General features: G+C 38.7%; 1 protein-coding gene across 4 annotated transcripts in view; it reads right to left on the reverse strand.

Moving 5' to 3' along the window:
* The window catches only part of ZRANB1 (zinc finger RANBP2-type containing 1), a 61,157-nt gene extending 40,342 nt beyond the window's left edge, over nucleotides 1–20,815 (reverse strand). Inside the window, exons 1-4 of one of the 4 annotated variants that reach the window (XM_042460075.1) lie at nucleotides 20,479–20,814; nucleotides 15,402–15,518; nucleotides 10,899–11,152; nucleotides 29–134 (exon numbers count right to left, since the gene is read on the reverse strand). The gene's annotated coding sequence lies outside the window, so the exon portion shown is untranslated. Of the gene's footprint in view, nucleotides 1–19; nucleotides 135–10,898; nucleotides 11,153–15,401; nucleotides 15,519–20,478 lie in introns of all 4 variants that reach the window. The other 3 variants (XM_042460076.1, XM_042460077.1, XM_042460074.1) reach the window with 3 other exon arrangements.
* Between the last annotated feature and the right edge of the window lie 4,121 nt (nucleotides 20,816–24,936).

Below are 24,936 nucleotides of genomic sequence, written 5' to 3' on the forward strand. Positions count from 1 at the left end.
ATGACTTCAAACAAGTTACCGGATTTACTTTTTCTATACTGAAGAGTCTATTTCGTCTCCATGCTGTTTCAGGCCTTGTCTTCTTCAGTGGAAACTGCCAACGATGATTGACAGCACTTCGCAAACAGCTTTTCCTGTGAACAATATGAATTCTTGTTAAAATCTTGTTCTACCATAGAGAAAAACAGCACTCGGTACACTAGCCACATTTTAATCCATTAAGTTTAAATGTCAAATCTTGACTTTTTGTGAACTTGTCACATCGACAGAAAGTCAATGAATTGGTTTAAGTGATCTGAATTGAAATAGAAACATGCCTAATGGAGCTGTTATTTCGTTAATTCACATAATTTTCAGAAATATACTCAACTCCATAACGGATTGAGTTGTATATCAGTCTTCCAAGGCTGTTTTGTCCTGTTTCTAACCACATTATTTTCAGAATAACCATTATGCATTTCGTCCCTTGTGATCAGTATCTCCTCGCTGCTTCAAAATTGGATGAATTTCCTACATGACAGCTGTTCTTTTGTAGTAGATTACCTCAAGACCACAAAGTGCATGTGTGATGGATACACTTCAAAGCATACATATAACTACCAGGTGAGAACTGTCTAGAGTAGTTCTCCATATATGTTTAATAAAAATGGATTCATCATACAGGGAGGACATAAATAGTTCTTACTAATCAAATAGCTATCTGAGGTTCATGCAAACAATGCCCAGGAAGATATCTGTAACTATCACCAGCTACTTTTGAAAGTCACCTATGCTTCAGACATGATCCATTAGGCATACAGATCCTATGACCTAAACAAGAACTGATATATGCAGGTCTCAGTTAACATAGATTTTCAGTATAGTAAGGAGAATTGCTTTTGTGACCCCCAAATACTAGGGCACTTAGATCTTGCTTTTATACCGCACTAATCTTGTATAAAAGAGAGAAGTACAACTGTGACTTAGAGTTAAAAGATCATGCAATCTTCTTCCTGCTCCCAGCCCCTAGTTTGTTTGTTTGTTTGTTTACAGTCTTTATACCCTGCCCTTCAGCCCTAAAGGCTCTCAGAACAGCTTACAATCATTAATTATTTTTAATTACATGGTAATTAACATTGGTTTGGAGAACTAGCCCTTATTTCCCAGTCACACAAAATTCTGTTGTTCTCTTTTGCAAAAGACATATATTTGAGTCTTGCAGTTTATAAATGTTAAAAATAGCATTTTCTGTGTGCTCAGTACTGAGGACAACTTCAAGGCACACAACAAAAACATGTTTAATGAGTTTCAGTATACTGTACCTGTGTATACACAGGAGATGGAAACAAAGATAGAAAGAAAGTGTTCATTATTGAGTTAAAGATCACAATTAGAAAAATTACACAGAACATTTAAATTGCTAGCATTCAAGATTGAGGAAAAGAGGGCTCCAGTTTCAAAATTAGTAACATCTCAAAATTCCAACAAAGACCAACAGCTTCAATCATCCCAAAACTCTCACTCCAGTTGAGATGTGTCATAAGAGACTTCGGCTAATATTCTGAAATAGCAGTGTACTGAATTCTTTTCTTTTGTGGATCTAGGTCAGCAGTTTTATACACTGTATAGTTCTGAACCATTCCACTATTTAAAACTACAGAGACATGGCAGGCAACTACGGCAAATCTGGAGGTCCATTTTCTGTCTTCATGAACCTCCAGGAGCAACTGTCTGCCAAAAAATACTGGAACAGAAGTGGTTGGTGGCAGGTTATGGTGAATAATACAGAGGTCCCTAAAACCTATTTGAAAGGTGAATTGTCTCTCCTGAAGTCTTCCAGGAGAGTTAATTAATACTTTACTAGTCTGAGGAGTTTTGGAAAGCTTAAAAAAACCAAAACAAAACAGCTTTAGAGCACTGCATGAAGCTCCAGGGCCATACTTGGTCTATCCCTACCTCAATTGTTAAAATCTTTAGATTTTAAAATTGTAGTCACTCATATGATCAGAAGGTAATACAGGACTGTACATGATGCAAATGGAAAGTTTGGCTCTCCAGAAGTTGTAGGACTATACCTCCCAGAACCCCTAGCCAGCATCCAATTGTAAGGAACGCTGTGAATTGAAATCTCTCTTTTGGAAAGCTGCACTATTAGGCTAAAGTACTAAAATAATACCACCCAATCTGCTATGCAAAGACTTATTTTTCTGTCAGGCATTTAATCTGTCCAGCAATCAAATTTAATCTTACTGACAGGGCATTTGGGGGGGGGAATCCCCCCATGTGAATGCACACACACAGAGAGAGAAATACACACACATCTCCTCCCTAAATCCCCCTGGATCCATGGGGGATTCTGAGCATTTGAATTCAAAAGCAACTGTTCCAAACTCTTCTGATAGGTCAGTTGAAGTAATGTACTGATATCCACTGTTAATTTTTTTTACTGTTTTGATTTAATAAATCTGCTTGGGCTTTTTATGTGAAGACAAAAAATATTCTCAATAAGCATACAGGCTAATGTCAGTCTTGCCTACAATGCCCAATGAAGATGATGGGAGTTAGTATCACAACTAATTGGATTCAATAGGTCTGCTCATGTAGACAAACACTGGATTTAAATCAAATACATCTCTGTCTCCAAATTTTTTACTATTTAATTAAATTGGTACAGAAGATGACATCTTGTTGACAGTGGAATAGGCTACATTTTAAAGAGACACACACATTTACACTGAAATGTCCTGGTAAAACAGTCTTTTTGATGTGGGTGAGATTAGCAAATTAATAAACTGATTAGATTTGTTTTCCATTAAATACAATAACTCTCCCCGAAAAGCCTAAAGTATCCCAAAGCATGTGTTTTCTGTTTAACTGAAGTGACAGAAATCACTCTTGAAGCTCTTCACCATTATGAATGCTAAAATTTAAATTCTTCTTACTCTCTATCAGGGGTAGGAATTGTGACAGTCTCAACGTTGTTGGACAGCAACTCTCAACATAGCCATTGATGAGAAACACTAAGACTAACATCACAAGGGCTGCCCAGTTCCCACTTGTGCTTTATAGCAATGCTTCAGTTAGCAAACAAGTTGGTGGAAAGAAATGTGCAGCCAGACACAAAATGTTATAGAGTTCTGCTACAGCTTCCACCAGTTTCTGGGACCTGTACTGAAAAATAAAGACTGCATGGACAAGGTTTAGAAGAAATTAGATACAGTCATAAGTATAAAATAAGAGACACTAATTAATATTTTGCAAGCTGACATCACTGCCTTACGCTGCAGCATCGGTACAGAAAATCCTCTAAGATACATGACATAACACATTTGAAGACAAACAGTACCTCAGATTCATGCCCTTAGTACTAAGCTTCCAGTTACTCATTTCTAACAAAAACAAGTTGCTTTGAGAGCTAGCATCTGACAACTGGAGAAATTTACTATTCACTAAATCTAGGGTACAAGCATACAAATATACCCATGCTGCCTTTACTCAGAATGTCACAGAGGTTCTAAAATTACAAAGCAAGAAAAGATTGCACTTTATTTGAAAACACCACAACATAAAATGTGCAAGCTTGCCATACTCAACTACTGAATTTAAATTTGCTGCTCTTGTATCTTCACTCTACTTTTTTTTCATTCTTAAACTACAGAGAGTTCAGCATACAGTGTGCTTAATACAGAACCTCAATAATGTGGGCATAAATAAGATAATTTAATATTTAACAGCAGATAGAACTATATTAAAAAAATGTATTTGGTTACAATTATTTTGTATAATATTGCCATTTCACTGTAGCAATTAAGCATTTTTGTTTGCAGCTTTCCTCTAAGCACATGATTAGTGCTATTAAATCAGTTTATTCAAGACATAATTACTATTATACAGTCATCATTTCAGAAATGCTGACATCATTTGAGAAATGACTTCTAGAACTCACTTATTTTAAAAGTGATTTTTAAAAAATTAAAGCAATTGTAGTCTCTTCTTTGCAGCATATTTCAAATATTCCATATGTAGAATTACAGTTGCCCCTCCTTTTTCGTGAGGGATCTGTTCTGGACCCCCCCTCGGTGAAAAAGAAAAAACACGTATATTCAAACCCTATTGGCCTGTATGGACGCATGCCCCTGTGGGGGTATGAAAGCGCACGCCACAGTCGTGCGCCCCATATTAACTCCCTCCATTCGCCCCCTGCAAATAATCAAGGGGCACGGATCCCAAGTCTGCAAGAACAAAGGGAGGTACTATGACTGTTTGCCAGGTAAAGTAAAATAAAACTGTATTTATCCAAGCAATTATGTGGTCTTCAGAAGACACAAGCAGAATTCTACTGATAAACAGTAAAACTCCCCTGAACTCCAGTCACACTAAATTGGCCCCATTTTGGGTTATACAGTGGTACCTCGGGTTACGAAATTAATTCGTTCCGCGGCTAATTTCGTAACCCGAAAAACCTTCGTAAGCCGAATTGCCATAGGCGCTAATGGAAAAATAGCTCTCTGCTGCCCTCCGGTGGCGGAAAATAGCGCCGAGGTTTTTTCGTAACCCGAAGAAACCTTCGTAAGCCGAAACAATAAATCCCTATGGGATTTTTTCGTAACCCGAAAAATTCGTAACCTGGGTAATTCGTATCCCGGGGTACCACTGTACTGTTTTACTAATCACAGGATTTAGGAACCATGCATTTTATGAGCCCACACTATAAAGGTGGCCCTCCACACTTGCAAGTTTAACTATTGTTGATTTGATTATTTACAAAGTTCCTTAAGGACAGAGAGAAGCAGGCACATGGATGAGTGGGTGGCCTGTTCAAGAAAACGCACCGAGGAGCATCCATTATTCCCATTTCCCCCACCACTGCTGCTCAATGGAGCCCCACTGGACCACACTCCTGGCCAGCTTCTGTCTCCACCTGGCTGTTGCCTTCCTGCCAGGTCAGCCCACATCCCAGTGACTTTCTAGCCAGCCAGCCAACCTTTCCAGCCATCTGTTCATATGATGCCCTCAGCTCTACCATGCTCAGCCCTGGCCCCTCCTGCCTGGCAGCAAGTCCTGGGGCAGTGCCTGACAGAGGAGGAAAGAAAGGGGCTCTACTCTCTACATGCCCCTCATGGCCTCCCTGCCACTTGATATAAAAACAGAATCATTTTAATCCATAAACTAAGATCATACTTCCAAACAGTTATATAAACATGCAAACAAAAGCAAAGCAGTTGGAAATGTGCTATAACCAGTCAGTTCTGTGTATAGTATATCTCAATAAATCCTACACAGCTAAGCCTATATTTATCACATTTTCCATTAAAGCAGAGCTGAGGGCCACACAATTCACAAGTCACACACAACTCTCCAGGTTGTTTTTGTGACTTACCAATATCTCAATATCCCCCCCAAAAAATAATTGGGGGCAGGAAAAAATGCTCCAAAATGGCCAGGAACATGCCCCTAAAACCTGGGGAGCATCCTTGTCTATTCTGCCACATTTTCATGTGGTTTTGGAGGATTTCCACAAACACCTTTTTCTAGGCCTGAAGAATCCTTTTTTCAGAACAGAAACATGGATGATGGTGGGTGCCACTTGCTATCTGTGGGGATCACGCACACACAGTCCCAAAGATGGGGGGGGGGGTATAGGACTATGCAGCCTACCAACTCTTGGCAGTTGCCGTTGCTACACTAAAGCAACTATACTGTTCTGTATACATGTTAATTAGAGTCAGCAAACATTCCTGTCTTTGTTGAGACACCAGATGAGCAATCATAGCAGTTTCATCAGCTAGTAAGGTCACACAGCACTTGCATTAGAGTATGAGTGGAAAGCTTTACTGGTGTACTTGTTTCATAATAGTTGGTCCAGCAAAATGATAAGATATGACAATTGTACCATCAAGGATTTCCCTTCCTAGTACATCAAGACTGATCTGTAAATAAACAGTCGACCCTCTGTTTTTGCAAGGGATCCATTCTGAACACACACACACACCCTCAAAAAACAAAAAATCGCAAATATTCAAGCTCCATTGGCTTGAATGGCCACGCATGCAACATTTTGTCCCTTGGCGCTTGCCATTTGCAAAAGACCAAGGGACATGAACAGTAACACCGCAAATGCGAAGGACAAGTGTAATATGCTATCTCATTTTACAAAAAAGAAAATTGAGTATGTGTATACAAAGAACATGTATTACATGTTTCAGTTTCCCTTTCCTAGAATTCTATGATCTTAATAATAGTAATAATTGATTGTTTTAACAAAAAGTGGGGTACACATAAAAGATATAGATAGATAGATTTATTTATTTATTTGTTTAAGATGTGGCCAAGTGTCATAATCCATCAGCAAGCAGTACACCATGAGTTCCATTCCAACCCCAATTTAAATTTAAAGAGGACAACTCTTCCTTCACAGCAATATGCACATTTACATGGTTGCTCTTCCAGTGAGGTACTGCTATAGCACAGTTGCAGTAAGAAGTGTCCAGTTTCTTTCTCCAAATCCCCCACTTTTCTTCCTCTCTCATTTCCAAGTGCTCCAAAGGCGGGACAGAGAAAAGTACAAAAGGATGAGGAACAGCCTATCTCCTCCTTGCCACAGAAGCCACATAGAAAACAGGGAACAGAAGCTCTTCCAGGATTCAAAACATATCCAGTAACCAACTTTCTATACTTTATAGCAATCACTATCACTTAAGAGGAGAAGGTGTCACTGAAGAAAAATAAGCAATTATGAGCAAATTTAACATTAAGGAAGTTCAGAGAATCTCACTGGAAACCAAGATGACAAAACTGAGGCTGTCGTACTTTGGAAACATCATGAGAAGGCATGAATTATTGAGAAAACAATAATGCTAGGAAAGATGGAGGGAAGAAGAAAGAGAAAAAGACACATGCTAGATGGATGGACTCTATAAAGGAGGTCATGGGTATGAGATTGCAGGAACTATGCAAAGCAGTGGAGGACAAGGAGTCTTGGAGATGTCTCATACGCAGCATCACCACAGGTCGAAATCAGCTCAAGATAAGTTAACAACAACAAGAAGAGAAATTTCCATTATTGCTCATAATTGCTACAATGGATTGGGACAGGCCTAGCATCCTCTCACAAAATATAACACTTTAATCAAAATTCAGGATGGTAAAGTCATGTTGATGTCAATAAGGAAAAATAGACTTCATTCTCTCACTAGAATTAATGACAAAAAGAGGTGGTCATATTATCCCCTATATTTTGAAAGTTCATCATTTTTGTCAACTGTCTCTCAAAAGCTTCTTGAAGATTGCTAACGCAGTTTTGCTTCTGACAAAAGCTGTATTTTAAGATTTCATTGTGCATGTTCATATGGTGATGAGCCATCCTTGCAATTTTGCTACCATCTTGATGCCACTCAAAAGATTCAGCCAACTGTTCCTGTTGGCACCTTTCTCAGATGTATAATCTGGATATACCTGTAATGTGCATGTATCTTGTGTGCACATCTTCAAGTCACCTGTCAACCTATAGTGATCCCATAAATTGCATGTTGTTTTCATAGGCAATGAATACTCAAGGAGGGTTTGCCACTGCCCTGCTCTGCCAGCACCTGGGTGGCCCTCCATCCAAGTAATAACAAGGCCTGACTGCTTAGCTTCCAAGATCAGATAGGATTTGGTGCCTTCAAGGTAGTTAGGCTTATATTTTCTATAGACTTCTTAAAAAATAAGACAGCAAGTGATTTAATTCAGAACTACCTAAGGCATTACTGTATTTCAAATGAAATGGGGCTAGAGAAATACAAAATGCATTATACTAGGATTTCTTGAAACCACTATTGGTTTTATAATTCCACTGAGGTATGTCAGAAGTGTGAAGGTAAAAGGTGATAAATACCTCTCAAATACTGTGATTAGCTATTTGATCATTCTTCATTAATATTTCCCTCTTCCAAGCAGTATGTTCTTCAATCATACTTGGAAACATATTTTCAACTTTAATTTTCTAACAACGCATATATTTCCATTACACTCAAATAACAACTACTGCATTAACAGTGCAATCCTACAGCTGCTTATCAGAAGTAAATTCATAGATTTGGAGGGTTTTTATTTTTATCTCAATTTGTTTCTCCCCCCCCCCCCCCCATGGCTTAAATCTGTGATCCTCCAAGTCACTCTATCATCAACAACCTTGCTCAGGAACTTACAGACTCAGGGCTGTTGCTCAGGTTACCATCCTGTACACATTTACCAAGAAGTAAGTCCCATTAACAATAATCACATATGATCACACTTTATTGCCCTATCTGTTTAACTTGTAAGCTGAACATATCATATGTAAAACAGGATCTTATTCAGGGGAAGGACAAATGAAAATTGAAGAAAGGAACTTGAGCAACTGAAGATCTAAAGATGACACCATACTTTGTTTTTAACAGCTGTCAACTTCAATTTATGGCCATGAATGAGAGACCTCCAAGACACCCTGTCATCAACAGCCCTCTTCAGGTCTTGCAGACCCAGAGTTGTAGTTTCCTTGATTGAATTTATCCATCTGTAATGAGATCTTCGTCTTTTCCTGCTGCCTTCTTCCTGAATAAGCTTTATTCTCTTTTCTAGTAAGTCATGTCTTCTCATGTATAGACAAAATATGACAGTCTCAGTTTAGTCATCTTGGCTTTCAGGAAAGAGGTCAGGTTTGATTTTCTCTAGGACCCATTGGTTTAACTTTTTAGCAGTCCACGATATCCCCAGCACCAAATTTCAAATGAGTTTATTTTCTTCCTATCAGCTTTCTTCACTGTCCAACTTTCACAACCATACACAGAAATGGGAAATATGATAGCATGGAGTAACTTTAGTATTCAACAATACATCAAAACTCATCGGGATCTTGTCTACTCTCTTCATAAGCTTTTTTTCCAAGTCTGAGTTTTCTGATTTCTTGACTACAATTTCCATTCTGATTTATGACCGAGCCAAGGTATGGAAAATCATCTCCTATTTCAATGTCTTCATCATGGTTATTATTTTTGTCTTCTTAATGTCCAACTGCAAACCTGTTGTTACACTTACTTCCTTGACTTTCTTCCCAATTATTTGCTGCTAGTAGTATCTTGAAGATGCTAAATTTTACTTTTCCAAAAATGTAGGATAAATGTTCTGTTTTGTTTTTCTTCCCAAGAGCCCCTGGGAGAATTCCAGTTGTCCAAGAGTACCAACTGAGTAGAACATAATTTGAGTGGGCTAAATCCAACTGTTAGTCACTGATAGAATAGATCCATTGAATCAGTATGCTCTGCATCAGTGTTGACAATAAATGCCATGGATTTAATAGGCATATTACAGTTGGGATTAACAGCTGTACCATCATCCCTCCATACCCTTGGAGTCTGTGTATACTCAACTATCTATGGCTTGAAAATACTGTATTTATATATAAAAATTCCAAAAAGCGAACCTTGATTTTGTCATTTTATAAGGGACACAATTTTACTATCTATTGCATTTAATGAGACTTGAACATCCATGAATTTTGGTATCCATGGTCTAGGGATCAAACCATAGCAGATGCTAAGAGCCCACTGTATTCAGCCCAATGTTTGCAACTTATTTTCATTTTCCATCTTAAAACTGCAATCAAATGCTGACTCCCCACTTTTTGCTTTATCATCATACCTGATGATAAAATTTTAAGACCTCAGAAGTTTGCAGAGTACAGTGGGCCCTCCACATTCCCTGGTGTTGGGGGTGCAGGTCATCCATGAAGGTGGAAGAAGCACAAATAAAAAGCCATCATTTCTCTTACCTGAGAGAACACCACTCTAGGAATCTCTAGGTCCACCAGCACAACTCTATGGTCAATGTCTGCTGGAGGTCGAGCATAGAATTGTGCTGAAAGACCTACAAAAAGCTAGAGAAGGGTTCTCTTGAAATCTGTAAGTCATCCAGTACAACTTCTAATTTTCTTTTTAATTATTGAATTTATGCCCTGCCTTCCTCCCAAAATAGCAGAAGTTGACCGTAGAGATGTGTTGGAGGACCACATGATTTCTACAACAAACATATTAATCAAATCCGTGAATAAACAAATCCACAAATGTTAAAGCCACAAATAGGGAGGGATGCTGTATTTTGCCATTTTAGTTAGTCTCATTAAAAGTATTACCCTAGTATTTTCCTCTTTTGGCCAACACCTTTCCTTCTTTAATACAAACTCCTACCCTCAAGTTTTCTTGATCTCAGTTGTCTCATATAGGAAAGGACTTTTCCTTGTTCCTCTTGTTAAAAATTCATAGTAGAAACTCAAGCCACAAGACCACAAGGTAACTATGAATTATTTTGAGGCCTACTAGTAGATTCCAATATACATTTTGCACATTCTGGTCTATAAAATTCATTTTAGAACATAAGACCCCCTAAAAAATAAATGAAGTTAGAATTAATTTTCAGGGTGAGAAGTTAATAGCATTGCTTCAGTAAGAGATTAAATTGCTGGTCTGTATTTAAATAAAGCAATTCCTCTTGCTAACCCTTCCTGCCTCACAAAATTAAGTTTATCACTTTTCTTTCTTGGCCATTTCTGCTGCAGTTCTCATTTCTTCATATAAAAGTGTACCAGAATCAATTTATCTACATTTAAAACATGACCATGCTATTATCTAATACAGATGAACAGAAGAATTTTAGGAGTCCATGTACACGGTGAAAAGATGTGCAAGATGAAAAGATAAAATGTTCTTCCATGTTAAACCAACAAGCTACTGAAAATTATTGAAATAAGCTCAGTACCAGTTCTGGGAAAAGAGCGGGATACAAATAAATAGAAGAAGAAGCAGCTGATGCAAATCAAACAAGAGAAAAAAATTTTTTCAGTTTTCAGACAAGAGAAAACATTTTAGAGAATGTGATTTAATTATAACGGAAAATCCCCCTACCTGAGGTCTAAAAAACCACAATTCGTATACAACTCTTGCCTGCTAAAAATAATGTTGTTCCCAAAGTTCTTCAGAACTGTTCTTTGCAGAATATATGACCAAATACTTTGGTGGTACAAGTGGTAATGGTCTTTCAAACTCCTCAGCTTGTAAACAGTACATACAACTGTTGGAGCAAAACTGCTTGTAACAGCATCCTCAAGTATTATTCATCAATCAGGGAGGGTGTGAAGTCTTACTGCTCCAAGGAGTACCTACAAAACAGGATGAAGTGTTGTATGGGCATATATACTGTATATACTCATCTATAAGTCTTCAAATTTATGCCCCAAAATTGACCCCAAAATCCCAGGTCAACTTATTTATGGGTCAGTATGGTAATGTGATAGCAGCTCTTTCAGATTTTCCCATGCAGTTTTTTTTCTGTCCTGAGCCAAGCAGATAGTCCTTGGTGACTGATTGACTGCTGTTGGTTTAATAGTCTCTCCCACCTACACACTTCACTTCAAGACACTTCACTGTCTTGAAGCCTCATGTAGGCCTGTTACAGACAGCCAAAATAAAGCTGCTTCGAGTCACAGTGGAGGTATGGTGTTTCAATGATGCATGCGTCCTAAGAGTCCAGAAGTTGCACCAAAGCCACACTCCAGCCCTAAGGACCGGAGCGTGGCTTTGGTGTGGCTTCTGGACTCTTAGGACACATGCATCATTGAAACATCATACCTCCACTGTGACTTGAAGCAGCTTTATTTTGGCTGTCTGTAACAGGCCATTGATTCCTGCTTCCCTCTTGCCACTGGCAAGAAGACTCCAGGTTTCTATCCAAGGGTCATGTCAAAATCTATACTTCTGGCCCCAAAGCTTGCCCTTGACTTATACATGAGAACAACTTATAGTCAAATATATATGGTAGATAAGAACCTATTTCATCTGACACATAATGATAAATGTTTTAATTGTAAGTGGAAATAGCAAGGTAATTCATACAAACTTTCCAGTAAACTAGAATCACAATACAACAGTCATGTACCATTTTATAAAGTTTATAGCTACATTATGGGTTCATAGATGTTTAACCAAATACCAAATTTATACAGAGATACTTTCCAAACAGCAAGTTGTCCACTGATTGTCTCTAGACTGATGTTCAGTTATTACTATCTCCTAGCAACAAAGTTAAATCTATTCACACATTTATAACCTTTGCATATAGAGCATGGGCTTGAACACTCATTTATCATGACATTATCTCAAGGATTTGTAGAAAAGGAAGAATCTAGCAATTTGCCAGAAACAGCTGTAGATCAATATATTTTTATTCCTACACTACCTTCAAAACAGCTGACAGTGATGCAGTATGAACTAAGACAGCTTCGCAGAGTCCCTCTGAGCATTTGGTTAGTGCTGAAATTAGCCAAATGAACTATGGCTAAAGTGTGTACCAAATAAATGGGAGATGTGCCATGGAACAGATCAAAGTAAAACACAGAAGGATGCGAAGTTGAAGTATATGGTTCTAATATTTGAGTAGGAAACTAGGGGTGTATCTATGCTACAGAAATAAAGCAGTTTGACACCATTTTAACTGCTATGACTATCGAATTCTGGGATTTGGAGCTTTGTGAGATAAAAAGCAAATGATAAAATGCCACACTATAAAATACTAAAATAATATACTAATATGCTAAAAACAAAAACAAAAACAAAAAAAATTCCACTTGCCTTCCCCTGAGGCTGAGAGCCTGTGGCTTGCTAAAGGTCACCCAATGGGTTTTATGGCCAGGCATGGAACAGAACCCTGGTCTCCTGAGTCATAGTCCAATGCTCAGACCAATAGTACATATTGACTTGTAATTAACTGTAGTTTGAAGAGTTGTGAGGCTGGTTTTAATTTTAATGTTAGTCAAGCAGTCAATCTGGACAATTCTTTCGGCTATTTACTGCATTCTCCTTGCACATGTTACAATATGATGGAGCTCATAGTCATGTGTGGTGGACTTGGACATGGCCCCTAGTCTATTTCTATAAGTACATTGCAGTCAACTATACCACAGGTGAATGTTTTCATAACTCACAGAGCACAGTAGGGTGTGGGTTACTTTAAAAACACACAAACACTTATTAGCATAAATTAGGGGTAATTTTACTCATTTTGGTATGATTTATAATCTGAAATTTTAGCACTAAAGTGAATTTGAAATGTTTGTATTCTTGGAATAGATTTCAAATAGCAGGTTGCTATTTGGGTTTGGTAAATGAGTCAATGAAGGAATTTTATTTATCAAGTTAACATTTATTTTTATGTCAATTAAGTCATGAGACATGTCTATCTATACTGTTCTTTGAAACTCATTGGTTCTTCATAAGCAAATGAAGAAAAAAATAAACAGCACTTCTTATTTAGCAAGACGGAAGACTAATGTTGGGAAAAGATGCTAGGTACAAAATCCCAGAGGAGTTTCAAATCAGGAATGTTAACATGTTTTACTCAGAAGTATCTGTTACCTTCGTGGCTATGTTGTAATTGATCAGAATCAATGTCCTGTAATGCCTGTTCGATTTTTATTAGAAAAAAAGTGTTACTACTGGGAAATCTTTGCTATTACAGCTCTAGTAATCTAAGTGGAAAAATCAAATGATTTTGAATATTTAAAGATAGAAATGAGATTAATTTCACATAGAAATTTGGTATGCTGCAATGAAAACCTGCCTGTTAATATACCTGTTATCACTCTGAATAAATGTATAAATCAGATTAATTTCAAATATAATCTTGGTATGCAGCAGTGATAAGCAATAAATTATTACTCTGAATAATTTCTTATGCAAATACTTCTGAACATTTTGTCTTTTTCTCTTGTTCTACATCTGAAGTTTAATTCCAGATTCTTTCCTGGCATCATGCAAATAAAGCTAACTTAAAATCCTCCTTGTTTGGCATTGTCTTTTATTTAGTTTGACACTGACTTTATGATTTGATCTGGATACTCTTGTACAACAGTTGGTTTGAAGTTGTTATGGAAAAACTGCATCTGTGATCCAGAGTGGATCATCTGATGCATACTATCAGATGCCATTACTATGTGTTAAGTTTATAATTTCTATTTAACTCTGTTCTAGGCTGCTGATATACTGCAAAAAGAAAGCAGTTTGATACCACTTTAACTTCCATGGCTGTATGCTGTGGCAACTCTCATCTGAACAAATCTTACCAAGAAAACCCCATGATAGGTTCATCTTAGGGTTGCCCCAAGTCAGAAATGACTTGAAGGCACATAACAACAACAACATCCTATTCAACATGATACCACACATAATGCAAAAAGACATGTAATGGCTTTTGATTTACTATATCCCCTCTTCTTTTACACCCACCACTGAGCAGGTGGCATTTGAAACACTGACAAGATTCAAAAGGTATTTATAGGCCAACAGAAGTGACTTTTCAAGTCTCACTGGTATGCCTAATGGCGGCAATGGCTAAGGTCACTTAGAATGACCCCTCTCATTAAACAGCAAAGGAGAAAGCATATTATCTCAGCACAAGAGAAATCATGCCAACTCAGCTATTTCATATGAGTATAAGGCCTAGTTAAACACCAACAAAAGAGTGCACTGATAAATTTGGTCTACATCACCATTTCTATTAACATAGTTTTGCAACAGAGATATAAATAATGAAAGCACAGATTTCACCTGATGTGAACCGCTTTGATCTCGAGGAAAAGAGGTATATAAATAAAGTTTTTATTATTATTATTATTATTATTATTATTATTATATGCAACTCTAGTCAACATAAAAATGTAGCTTATTTAACTAAAACCCACTGGTAACAATTCAGCTGAAGACAATTGATTTAGTAATCATTCTTTTTTCAATTTGCAATAGATTAGGTCTGAAATGTCTCAAAATAGATGTTAATGTTGGATGCTGACTAACCTTTTTAAAAAGTTATTTAAAACTATATTACAGGTATAGTTGTAAGCATTAACTTATCATAGTTACTAATGGAATAACAATAATTCCAATAGTAAATTAAGTTCTTGCTATGTAGCTAGAACATAATCTTGACCCATTCAAGTGGTAGCTTGACTAAACCTTTGAGAGATAATTCTGATGATATTTTCTACAGCAAGATCTACTGAATCATGGTTTCTTAGATTTCCATGCAATTTCTAACTCAAAATATGGTGATCTCTGGTTTATTAAAGGTGATATTGTGATTTATTATTTAAACATGCTAGAATGAGAAGGTTAAGCAACTGAAACTCTCTTCCTTATTACTTTCAATGTGAAAATGGCTTGTCTGTGTCCTAGTCAATTTTATTCAGGGAGGTAGGGTGAGGGTTGGGGGGATTCAGGGGTTTGCTTTGTTTGATTATTTTGTATTGTATTAAGCTCTGTTGTTACCTGCCTCGATCCCCAAAAGAGAAGAGGCGGGATATAAATAAATACTTTATTATTATTATTATTATTATTATTATTATTTATTAATCTTACCTTTGAGGAAGAGAAACAAGGGACTGCACTGCAGTGGCACCTTGCCTTTGAATTCATTGGCACTTCAAAATGTTTGCTTAGGGTTTTCCTATCTGTGAATATTGTGGTGCTGTTTCTCTGCAAGATTTTCAAAGAAATACATAATTTTATTACTACTTTCAGCAGTATTTAGCAAGTTATTAATTTATCTTATACATTATTTTGTATGTTTGAAGTAGAAAATACGGATATTTTAAATAATTTAATTTGTTTTACAAAAATAAGGGACAACAATGGTCTTTTCTATACCTTTTTCTAAATGTTGTACTGATATTAATACAATCTATCTGGAGTTCTTAAATATTTTCTCTGGCATAAAATGCTACTTCCAGATTTTATCACTCCAGTGAAATTTATTTGCACAATCTACCCTTCTGAGCCCAATTTAAGGTTCTGGTTGTTACTACACTCGTCCCTCCACATTCGCTGGGGTTGGGGCACAGGATCTCCATGAATGTGGGGAAATTGCAAATAACAAAAACACGACGTTTTTACCTGAGAGAACAACTCTCTAGGAATCTCTAGGTCCTCCAGGGCAACTCTGTGGTCAACATCTGCCAGACTCTGACCACAGAATTGTGCTGGAGGAGCTACAAATGCCTAGTGGTGTGTTCTCTCTAGGAAACTCTAGGTCCTTCAATGTGACTTTTGGTTAAAGTTGAGCACAGAGTTGCACCGGAAGACCTAGATATTCCTGGAGAGAACATACTAATAAAATCCGTGAATAATCAAATGTGGAGGGACAAGTGTATTAAAGTGGTTAAATGACTGAAGTGCAGCACATATTTATAAGGAAGATGTATTTTGAATGTGGGATCAACACTATGGAAAGCCCTCCCCAAGAAGTTTCCATCTGTCCAAACCACTGAATATTGTCAGATGTCAAATTAGCAGCCAACATTTTAGGGAATACTTAAATGTGGACAGAAAGCATACCATCTTGTGTTTTTCTATGAAATTTATTTCCACCTTATGAACTGCTGCTGTATTGTTATTATAAGATCATTTCTCCTGCTTATTTCTGTTATTTCACTATTTGTAGCAATTTGTGTTTTCATTGTGGTTTTATGTTATGTTATAAGTAATTCTACTTTCTATTTGGGTAAGAGTGAACTAGTTTTGCTTTCAAATTCATGCAGAAAGGTTAAATTCAAGGAACAGAAATAACTTGAAAAACGTGGTTCTGACACAGATGACTAATAGTGGCTTTTGTCAGGTAAACTACTGATTCCCTCAGTGATTGAAGTGGAGTCCACAAATACCTATTAGAAGTTAACAAGCAGAATCAAAAAGAAGTAGAAAACAAAAGGAAACAAACCTGCTTGAATTCATACCTTACAGATTCTAATTAAAATAAATTAAAGAGATAATGTCTTCATTTGGACAGCAATAATCAGGATACTTTACATCCACAAAATAGGGACCAAATACATCCTGTTAGTCAATCAGTCATAACTTGTCTTCAATGGCAACCCTGATATGACTGCCAAGAAAAAAATCAGATTACCGTATTTGACCCTGAAAGCACTACTATGTAAAATTGAAGGATTAACGATTATAATGACACTTCTCGTGAGATGTTATATGATAGCCCTGTTTAAATATTTGAAGGGATGTCATCTTGAGGAGAGAGCAAGCTTGTTTTCTGCTGTTGCAGGGACTAGAACATAGAGCAAGGGATGCAAGCCACAGGAAAAGCGATTCCAGTTCAACATTAGTAGGAACTTCCTGACAGTAAGGGCTGTTTGACAGTGGAACAAACTCCCTCAGAGTGTAGTGAAGTCTCCCTCCTTGGAGGTCTTTAAACAGAGGCTGGATGGCCATCTGTCGGGGATGCTTTGATTGAGAGTTCCTGCATGGCAGGGAGTTGTACTGGATGGCCCTTGTGGTCTCTTCCATTTCTATGATTCTATGTTGGAAAACCATCTCATGGTCATACAAAGATGCATGTGGTTACAAAACTGCATGGCCTTGCCAAAAATAATAACTAGATTAAATGCAGGGGTACTCTACTGTCAGTCCCACAATTCTACTGCCTCTGCAGTGTTGTGGGTGGCATACTAAAAATCAGAAGAGCAGGGGGGAACACAATTGCAAAGATGGGGGTGGGTGAAGGAAGAGACACAAAATATATGCAAATTCAACAAGAGCACTTTGCAAGACACAGGTTCTGGGGAAATGCAATTCTCTGAAACTGAGGGAAAGCTACAGTAATCATGATTTGCCTTGAATAATCTCCAAAAAGCTTTATCTACTGGTAGCTATAAAGACAGCTACTATGATGTAAAGAGATTCAAAGGAGACAGCTATAAATTAATACAGTCTGGTACAAGTTTCTATGGCAGTCTGATGCAAATTGCAAAATATGATCAAACTGCAGTCTCCTAGAAAAAGCTACTTCTGTGAAAAATAAAATGGACTGCTAGGCTAGACCTGCACAAGATGTTGATTTCACTTTTAAGCAACTATGAAGAATTTAACCACCAAACCATAAAAATCCAGTATTTATATCTGTTTGTAACATTTGAGATTCAGCCATGTGTTGCCATCTATGAGTAATGAGGAAATGGGGGTTGAAGCATAGGAGAGCTATGACCTCACTGTAGTAAGATCTAGGGACTGCAGCACAAAATGTGACCAACTACACTCAGGGAAACATCATGCTGATGCATATGCCAAACTAAATTCAGTTTGGGCTTTGACATATTACTGAGGGGGGTAGTGGGTGTATCGTAAGCAACGGCCATGGCAAATCCCCCTTCCAAAGGCAGAAGTGACGCCATCAATGCAAACCACAGTGCCTTTTCAACGACGCACAGACATTAAGGGGGGGAAAAGTACTTGCAAGATTTGGTGGTTTCCTCAAAGCCTGAGAGGCAGCAGGTGACTCAGTACCACATTCTGTAGGCATTAATACTTCAAAAAACAGTTGCTCCTCCATATTCACGGACTCTTTATCCACAGATCCATGGCTTGAATATATAAATTTCCCAGAACAAACCATGATTTTGGCATTCTATATAAGGGACACCATTTTATTATGCCATGGTAATCAATGGGACTTGAGCATCCACAGATTTTGGAACCGAACCCCAGTGGATACCAAGGGCTCAGTGTACAGAAAGCCAGCTCTTTGCCAAGCCACCGTCATACGCTGCATTTCCTTGTAAACAACAAGGCTGTTGCAACAGCAGCAGCATCTCTCCCTGGCAGGTGCCTAAAAACCCCAAATCCTTGTAAGGGACACAAGGCGGGGAAGGAGGGGGAGAGCGGTGATGTCATTACATCCAACAGAGACAAGCAGACTCCATGGAGCTGAGCTATCTATGGCAAACCTGGCTTCACATCCAGAGTGATCCTCTCCCTGCTTCCTTCCCCAGCAACGTCCCCAACTTAAAAACACATTGAGGGTAGTAGCCCTGTTGGACATTTATCCATGTACAGTAATATCCCCAAATCCACAAAACCCTGACGCTCCACTGGCTTCTCTGTGAGGCAAAGGGGTCTGGAAAAAAAACAGGCTTGTGATTAGCATCATCACATTAATAATAATTAAAACAATAAAAATAAAACTATGTACAGACCCTTTAAAAGAAAACACTTGATCTTGTCAACCCCAGGACAGGTTTGCCTTAGGGTCACGGATCTGAAGGCACACAAAAACAACAAGAACAACAACAAGATGGTTTTTAATATCCTTTGCCAGTCGGAGAGCTTCAAAAGCTTGGAGCGTGTATTTGGGTTGTCCCCAAAGTGGCCCTGTTTTGTGGACACTGAGGAAAGTTTCTGAACATAACAATTCCTTTCCTTACGCAAGCAAAACAAAAACAAGCCTAAAAATAGCACAGTGATTTGAGTGTCGGACTAGACTCTGGAGACCAGGGTTTGAATCCTGGCTCAGTCATGAGACCCATTGGGGTGACCTTGAGCAAGTCACACTGTCTCAGCCTCAGAGGGAGGCCATGGCAACCCCCTTTGAACAGATTTTGCCAGGAAAACCCCATGATAGGGTCACCATAAGTCGAAAAGGACTTGAAGGCACACAGCAACAGCAACAACAACAACAACAACAACAGCCCAGGGACAAAAAGCCCAGGAACTGGCTTTTATAAAAGAAAAGAAGCCTCTCAAAAGAGAAGGCTTTATACAAAATCCTTGATATTTTCACAGAGTAAACACTTCATGCCTTTATAGAGAAACACTATATACTTTCCATCTTTAGAAGGAATCCTTGGTATGTTCCTGAAGTATATACAGTGCTTTATACCTTTATAGAAGAATCCCTGGTATTTTCATAAAGTATATACTTGATATCTCTATAAACAACCCTTAATATTTTCATAAAGTATATACTTTATGCCTTTACAAAAAAAATCCCTGATATTTTCACAAAGTATATACTTTATGCCTCTATACACAACCCTGGATATTTTCACAAAGTACGTACTTTACACCTTTATAGTGAAGCCTTAATATTTATACTTTATATATTTGCACTTTATACCTTTCCAGAGACTCTTTAATACTTTCATATAATATATACTTTCATCTCTTTATAAACAACCCTTAATATTTTGCATACACTTTATATACCTTTACAGAGAATCCTAATATTTTCACAAAGCATACACTTTATATACAACCCTTAATATTTTCATATACACTTTAAACCTTTACAGTCTCAATATTCTCACAAAGCATAAACTTTACAACTCCAATAGGGAACCCTTAACATTTCCAGAGCGCAATACAGTCCATATCTCCATAGGCAATCCTTGATACTTCCATACACATTTTATACCTTTATGGAGAATCCCTTATACTTCCATAGAGCACATACTTTACAGGAAACCTCCATAGAGAATACACAACCCATACCTTTATGGGAGAACCCCTTATACCTTCACAGAGTACATATACTGTATATGTGTATATATATACTGTATCTATATCTCCCTATTAGGAACCAGGGCTTTGGGGAGGGTAAGCCTAGTGATCCCAGTCCCTCTTCCCTTCCTCAGAGGGCTTTTAACCTTACCTTGTTGCTCCCACGGCGGCCTCCTTCTTCCTCCTCCTCCTCCTTCAGTAGCAGCTGCAGCCCATTCCCTTCTCCCGCATCCCACCCACCCCTGCACCGCAGCCTGCGGCCTCCTCTCCCCGCCGCAGCCAACAACATAGACTCCCCCCTCTCTGGTCAGGACATGGTTTCTTCCAGGTCTGGTAAAAGGAGGGGAGGAACAGGAGGAGGGCGATACCACTCCGCGGAAAGAGGGGAGGCAGGGCCAAGGCCGCCGGTCTCTGTCCTGGCTCGCCTAATGGCGGCGGCGGCGGCAGTGGCTAGAGTGGCCCAAAGCAAAATAAACCCGCCCCCCCCCCTTCCTTCAGAAGGAATACGTGATCTCGCACGTCAGCCCGCCCGTCTTAGGCCACTGCCGCGCTCTCATTGGCCAAATGGAGCGCTCTCCCCAACCAATGGGAAGGCGCCTCTTTGGAGACGGACAGGTGACGTCACCCCAGGCTTCGGGACGCCTCATTGTGAAGATGCTGTGTGTCTCTGGAGGGGGGGGAATAGGAGAGGGAGAGAAACAAAATGGCCGCCTCAAGCCCTTCAAAGGGAAATGCCACAGAGGGGGGCCCACTTCGACTCTCTTCAGCACTTTTCTCCCCATAAATATAATAGCTCAGCCTGGTGTCCTGGTTTGAGCCTTGGATTGGGACTCTGGCCATAGAAACCCACTGTGTGACCTTGGGGGAGTCACACTCTCTCAGCCTCAGAGGATGGCAAGGGCAAAATAAAAACAAAAACACTCTGAATAAAGTTTGACATAAGGAACAGAATAACAGTAAATACTCTTCTTCCAGCCAGCTCCCTGTATATATACTTTACACGTATGTACTGTATATACGTATACATAGATACTATATACTGTATATATCCTTGATGTTTTCACAAAACTATATACAGTACTTTACACTTTGACAGAGAATCCTTGATATGTTCATAGTATATACTAAATGTTCAGTACATATACTTATATATACTAAATGTACTGTATATGTACTATATATATATATATATATACATATATATGCAGTTCATTTAGTATATACTGTGAAAACATCAAGGATTCTCTGTCAAAGTGTAATGGACATACTTTCTCTCTCAGGTGTGCTTGTGCCAGCTCCAAAAAGAAATAATTAATTTTAAGCAGCCCCAAACCAAGGTGACCAGGCATGTCCTCCTTTTCCAGGACATGTCCTACATTCCAGCCTTCTGTCCAGGAAGAGTCCCAAAACCTTCTCCATTTTGAGCATGATTAAAAAGCCTGCATTTACAATTTATATCACTGTTTTCAGCTTTTGTTATGTAATGCCCTACATTTTTCTTTTGATGTCCTACATTTTTGTGGGGCCTTGCCCTTCTTTGCAGTCATCATTAGGACGTCTGGTCAAACCCTGGCGAAGGAGCCGGTGTTGTGTATAGTGGCTGTGTGTGTGTGTGTGTGTGTGTGTGTGTAAAATCAATACTAGGATCATAAGTATGTTTGTCTTCAATATTTATTTTTATAACACTATTTTAATATTTAAACATTACTTATTAGTCACGTTTGCTTTGAATGTCAATTTTATAGTGCTGTTTTAATATGTTTTACATATATTGTGTTACCTAATGGCCTGTTGGCTGGAATAAAGGTAAGGTTGTGGTGGTGGTGTTCTTGTGTGTTGGATTCCTAGATCCCTTCCATATGTCATCTTGTTAATCCAGGTGTCCTCCATCCTATATCTGTGCATTTGATTTTTTCTGCCTAAGTGCACTACCTTACATTTCTCATTTTGTTAGTTTTGGCCCAGCTTTCTAATGGATTCAAGACATTTTGAATGTTGATCCTGTCCTCAGGGGTTTTAGCCAGTCCTCCTAATTTGGTGTCCTCTGCAAAGCATGCCCTCTATTCTTTCATCCAAATCATTGATAAAGATGCTGAATAGCACTGGGCCCAGGACAAAACGCTGCGGCACCCCACTGGTCACTTCTCTCCAGGATGAAGAGGAGCCTTGCTGACCACCTTTTGGGTTCGGCTGTTCAACCAATTACAAATCCATTTAACAGTTGCATTGTCTAGCCCACATTTCACTGGCTTCTTTGCAAGACTATTAATGTTTTTAGCTTTTATTTGGTCACGACCTACATTTTTCTTGAGTGTCCTACATTTTGTGGTGCCTTGTCTTCCTTTGTGGTTATTAGGACATCTGGTCACCTTGTACTACACAGATCAGGACCACTGAGCTGCCTAATAATGCAGGGTTCCCTTTTCCATCTGGATAGTGGACAGGACCAGTGGCATCACTTAGGGAGTAGAGGGGTTGCGGCACGCACCAAGTGACACCCTAATTGGGGGTGACACCACTGCTCCTCAAACATCTACCTTTGGGCAGAAACGGCTGAAGCATTCCCCTGTGTCCCTTTAAGATAATGAACAGATGGGGTGAGTGGGGTGAGGCTCAGTGGAAAAAGTGAAAGGAGAGCGCCCAGGTTTTAAATTTAAATTTTCACTTCAACCACATGAAACTATGTATATGTCAATGCATTTAGGCTGTGCGTATGATATTGTGATTTAAATATATAATTTTAATTTTCCTAGTTGTTTATGTCACAACTATTACCATTACATTCAGTAATATACAGGAATTACAATTTATGAGTAATACTAGTACAAAGAAAAGGCATCTAACTAATATTTCCAATTGTTTTTTCCCCTCCTGTTTGGTTGTAACATCTCGCCTGATGAAGAAGCCCATGGAGCTTCGAAAGCTTGCAACAAGTATATTGTGCATTTCGGTTGGCCAATAAAGGTATCACTGATGGATTTTTATGAGTACAAAAAAAAAACATTCCTAAGGATTCTGTATGGTATGGGATGGTATGAGATCAATGGGTGGAGTGACACCATGAGTTTCCACACTGGTTAATGCCAAACCTAGTGTACTAAACTGGACAGTGCTGCCTACGGATTTTATGGACCTGGGGCAGGAACTTTGTTGGAGCACTTGCTGGTTCTTGGCCTCCACAAGGAAGAGAGGACTGTGACAAAGCATGTGGCAAGGCAAGAACTGAAGGGAACTGGTTTTACGGGATTCCCAGGAAATAGCACCACTTCCTTTCTGGGCACCCCAACCTGCGGCTCTAAAAACAGAGAAGAGCATTTTGTGGCCCTGCAGCTGTTGTGTCCTTCAACTCCCATCATCCTTCACGATTGGTTTTGCTGATGGTAGTGATGGGAACTACCACTACATTCCAGCAATACCTGAGTGGGCCATACACAGGATGAGCAGGTGTGCTCCTTTTCCAGGGCATGTTCTACATTTCAACCTTCTATCCAGGAGGATTTTCAACAGCCCTCCATTCTGAGCATGTCTAAGAAGCATGAATTTATATTTATAGTAGTATTTCTAGTTTTTATTTTTGTGACTGGATAGCCCTTGCAGTCTCTTCCAACTCTATGATTCTATGATTCTAATGTCCAACATTTTTCTTGAATGTGCTTTATCTTCTTTTGCACTTATGACATTTGGTTGCCCTGGCCATACATTACCTCACCCTGTTCTAAAGGCAAAGAATCTCATTCCAGCTACTAGGGATGGATAATTTTCATTGGATCCTAGGCTTTCTTCATGTAACACATTCTCATTATCACTGTAGAGAGAGTGTCCTAGTAATGGACTTGTCTTTTTAGCAAGTATACCATGAGTCAAATATAAAGTACTGGATAATACCACTATAATGCATTATTCAGTACATAGCTTGGGATAATTTTGCCTCTTGTTGTCTGAGTGTAGGTCTCATTCTCTATATACCAAATACTATTATGGGTTCTGTCCACTCCTTGCTGCCTAAAATGTTCATTACACTTATGTTAACAGGTGCTGTGTACTCACAAAAATCATTTCTTTCTTTTAACAAATGAACTCATCAGTCCTATTCACTGCAATAGAACTTACATCTAAACACTCCTGCAGTCTTTCGTGCATTTATCTAGCATTAAACCCCACTGAACTCAGTGAAACTGATTTTTAGGGATCAGGCTGTAAGCATGCTTACAACTTAAGTCTTCTAACATCTGCATTCTTTACACAATGAGGAGGGTTGCAAGAGTGTAGGCTTCAGTTCAAGAATACATACCCTGTTTTACATAGCTAATAAGATAACTATGGTCTGGTACAGATTGCCCAAAAAGGGCAGTCTGCTGGCACCCTGGTTTGCTCCACAAGGAAGTCGCAGCGAACAAACCGCACAGCTTCCTCAGGGAGCAAAAAGAACCCGCTGTAGCGTGTCTTCATGACATGCTATGGCACCAGTCTGTACCGGGCCTATTGGCCATAGCAGAGCTTGGAGATTTATCCTGAAAAAGAATGACTGTATCCCTTCATTGAAACCACCCATAACTGAGCAGTTGTGAGATGATGCTCTGAGACCCAGAGTATCATTCTGTCACTGTTC

The sequence above is a fragment of the Sceloporus undulatus genome, chromosome 3 (genome assembly GCF_019175285.1).
Source record: "Sceloporus undulatus isolate JIND9_A2432 ecotype Alabama chromosome 3, SceUnd_v1.1, whole genome shotgun sequence".
In the NCBI taxonomy this organism is placed as follows: domain Eukaryota; kingdom Metazoa; phylum Chordata; class Lepidosauria; order Squamata; family Phrynosomatidae; genus Sceloporus; species Sceloporus undulatus.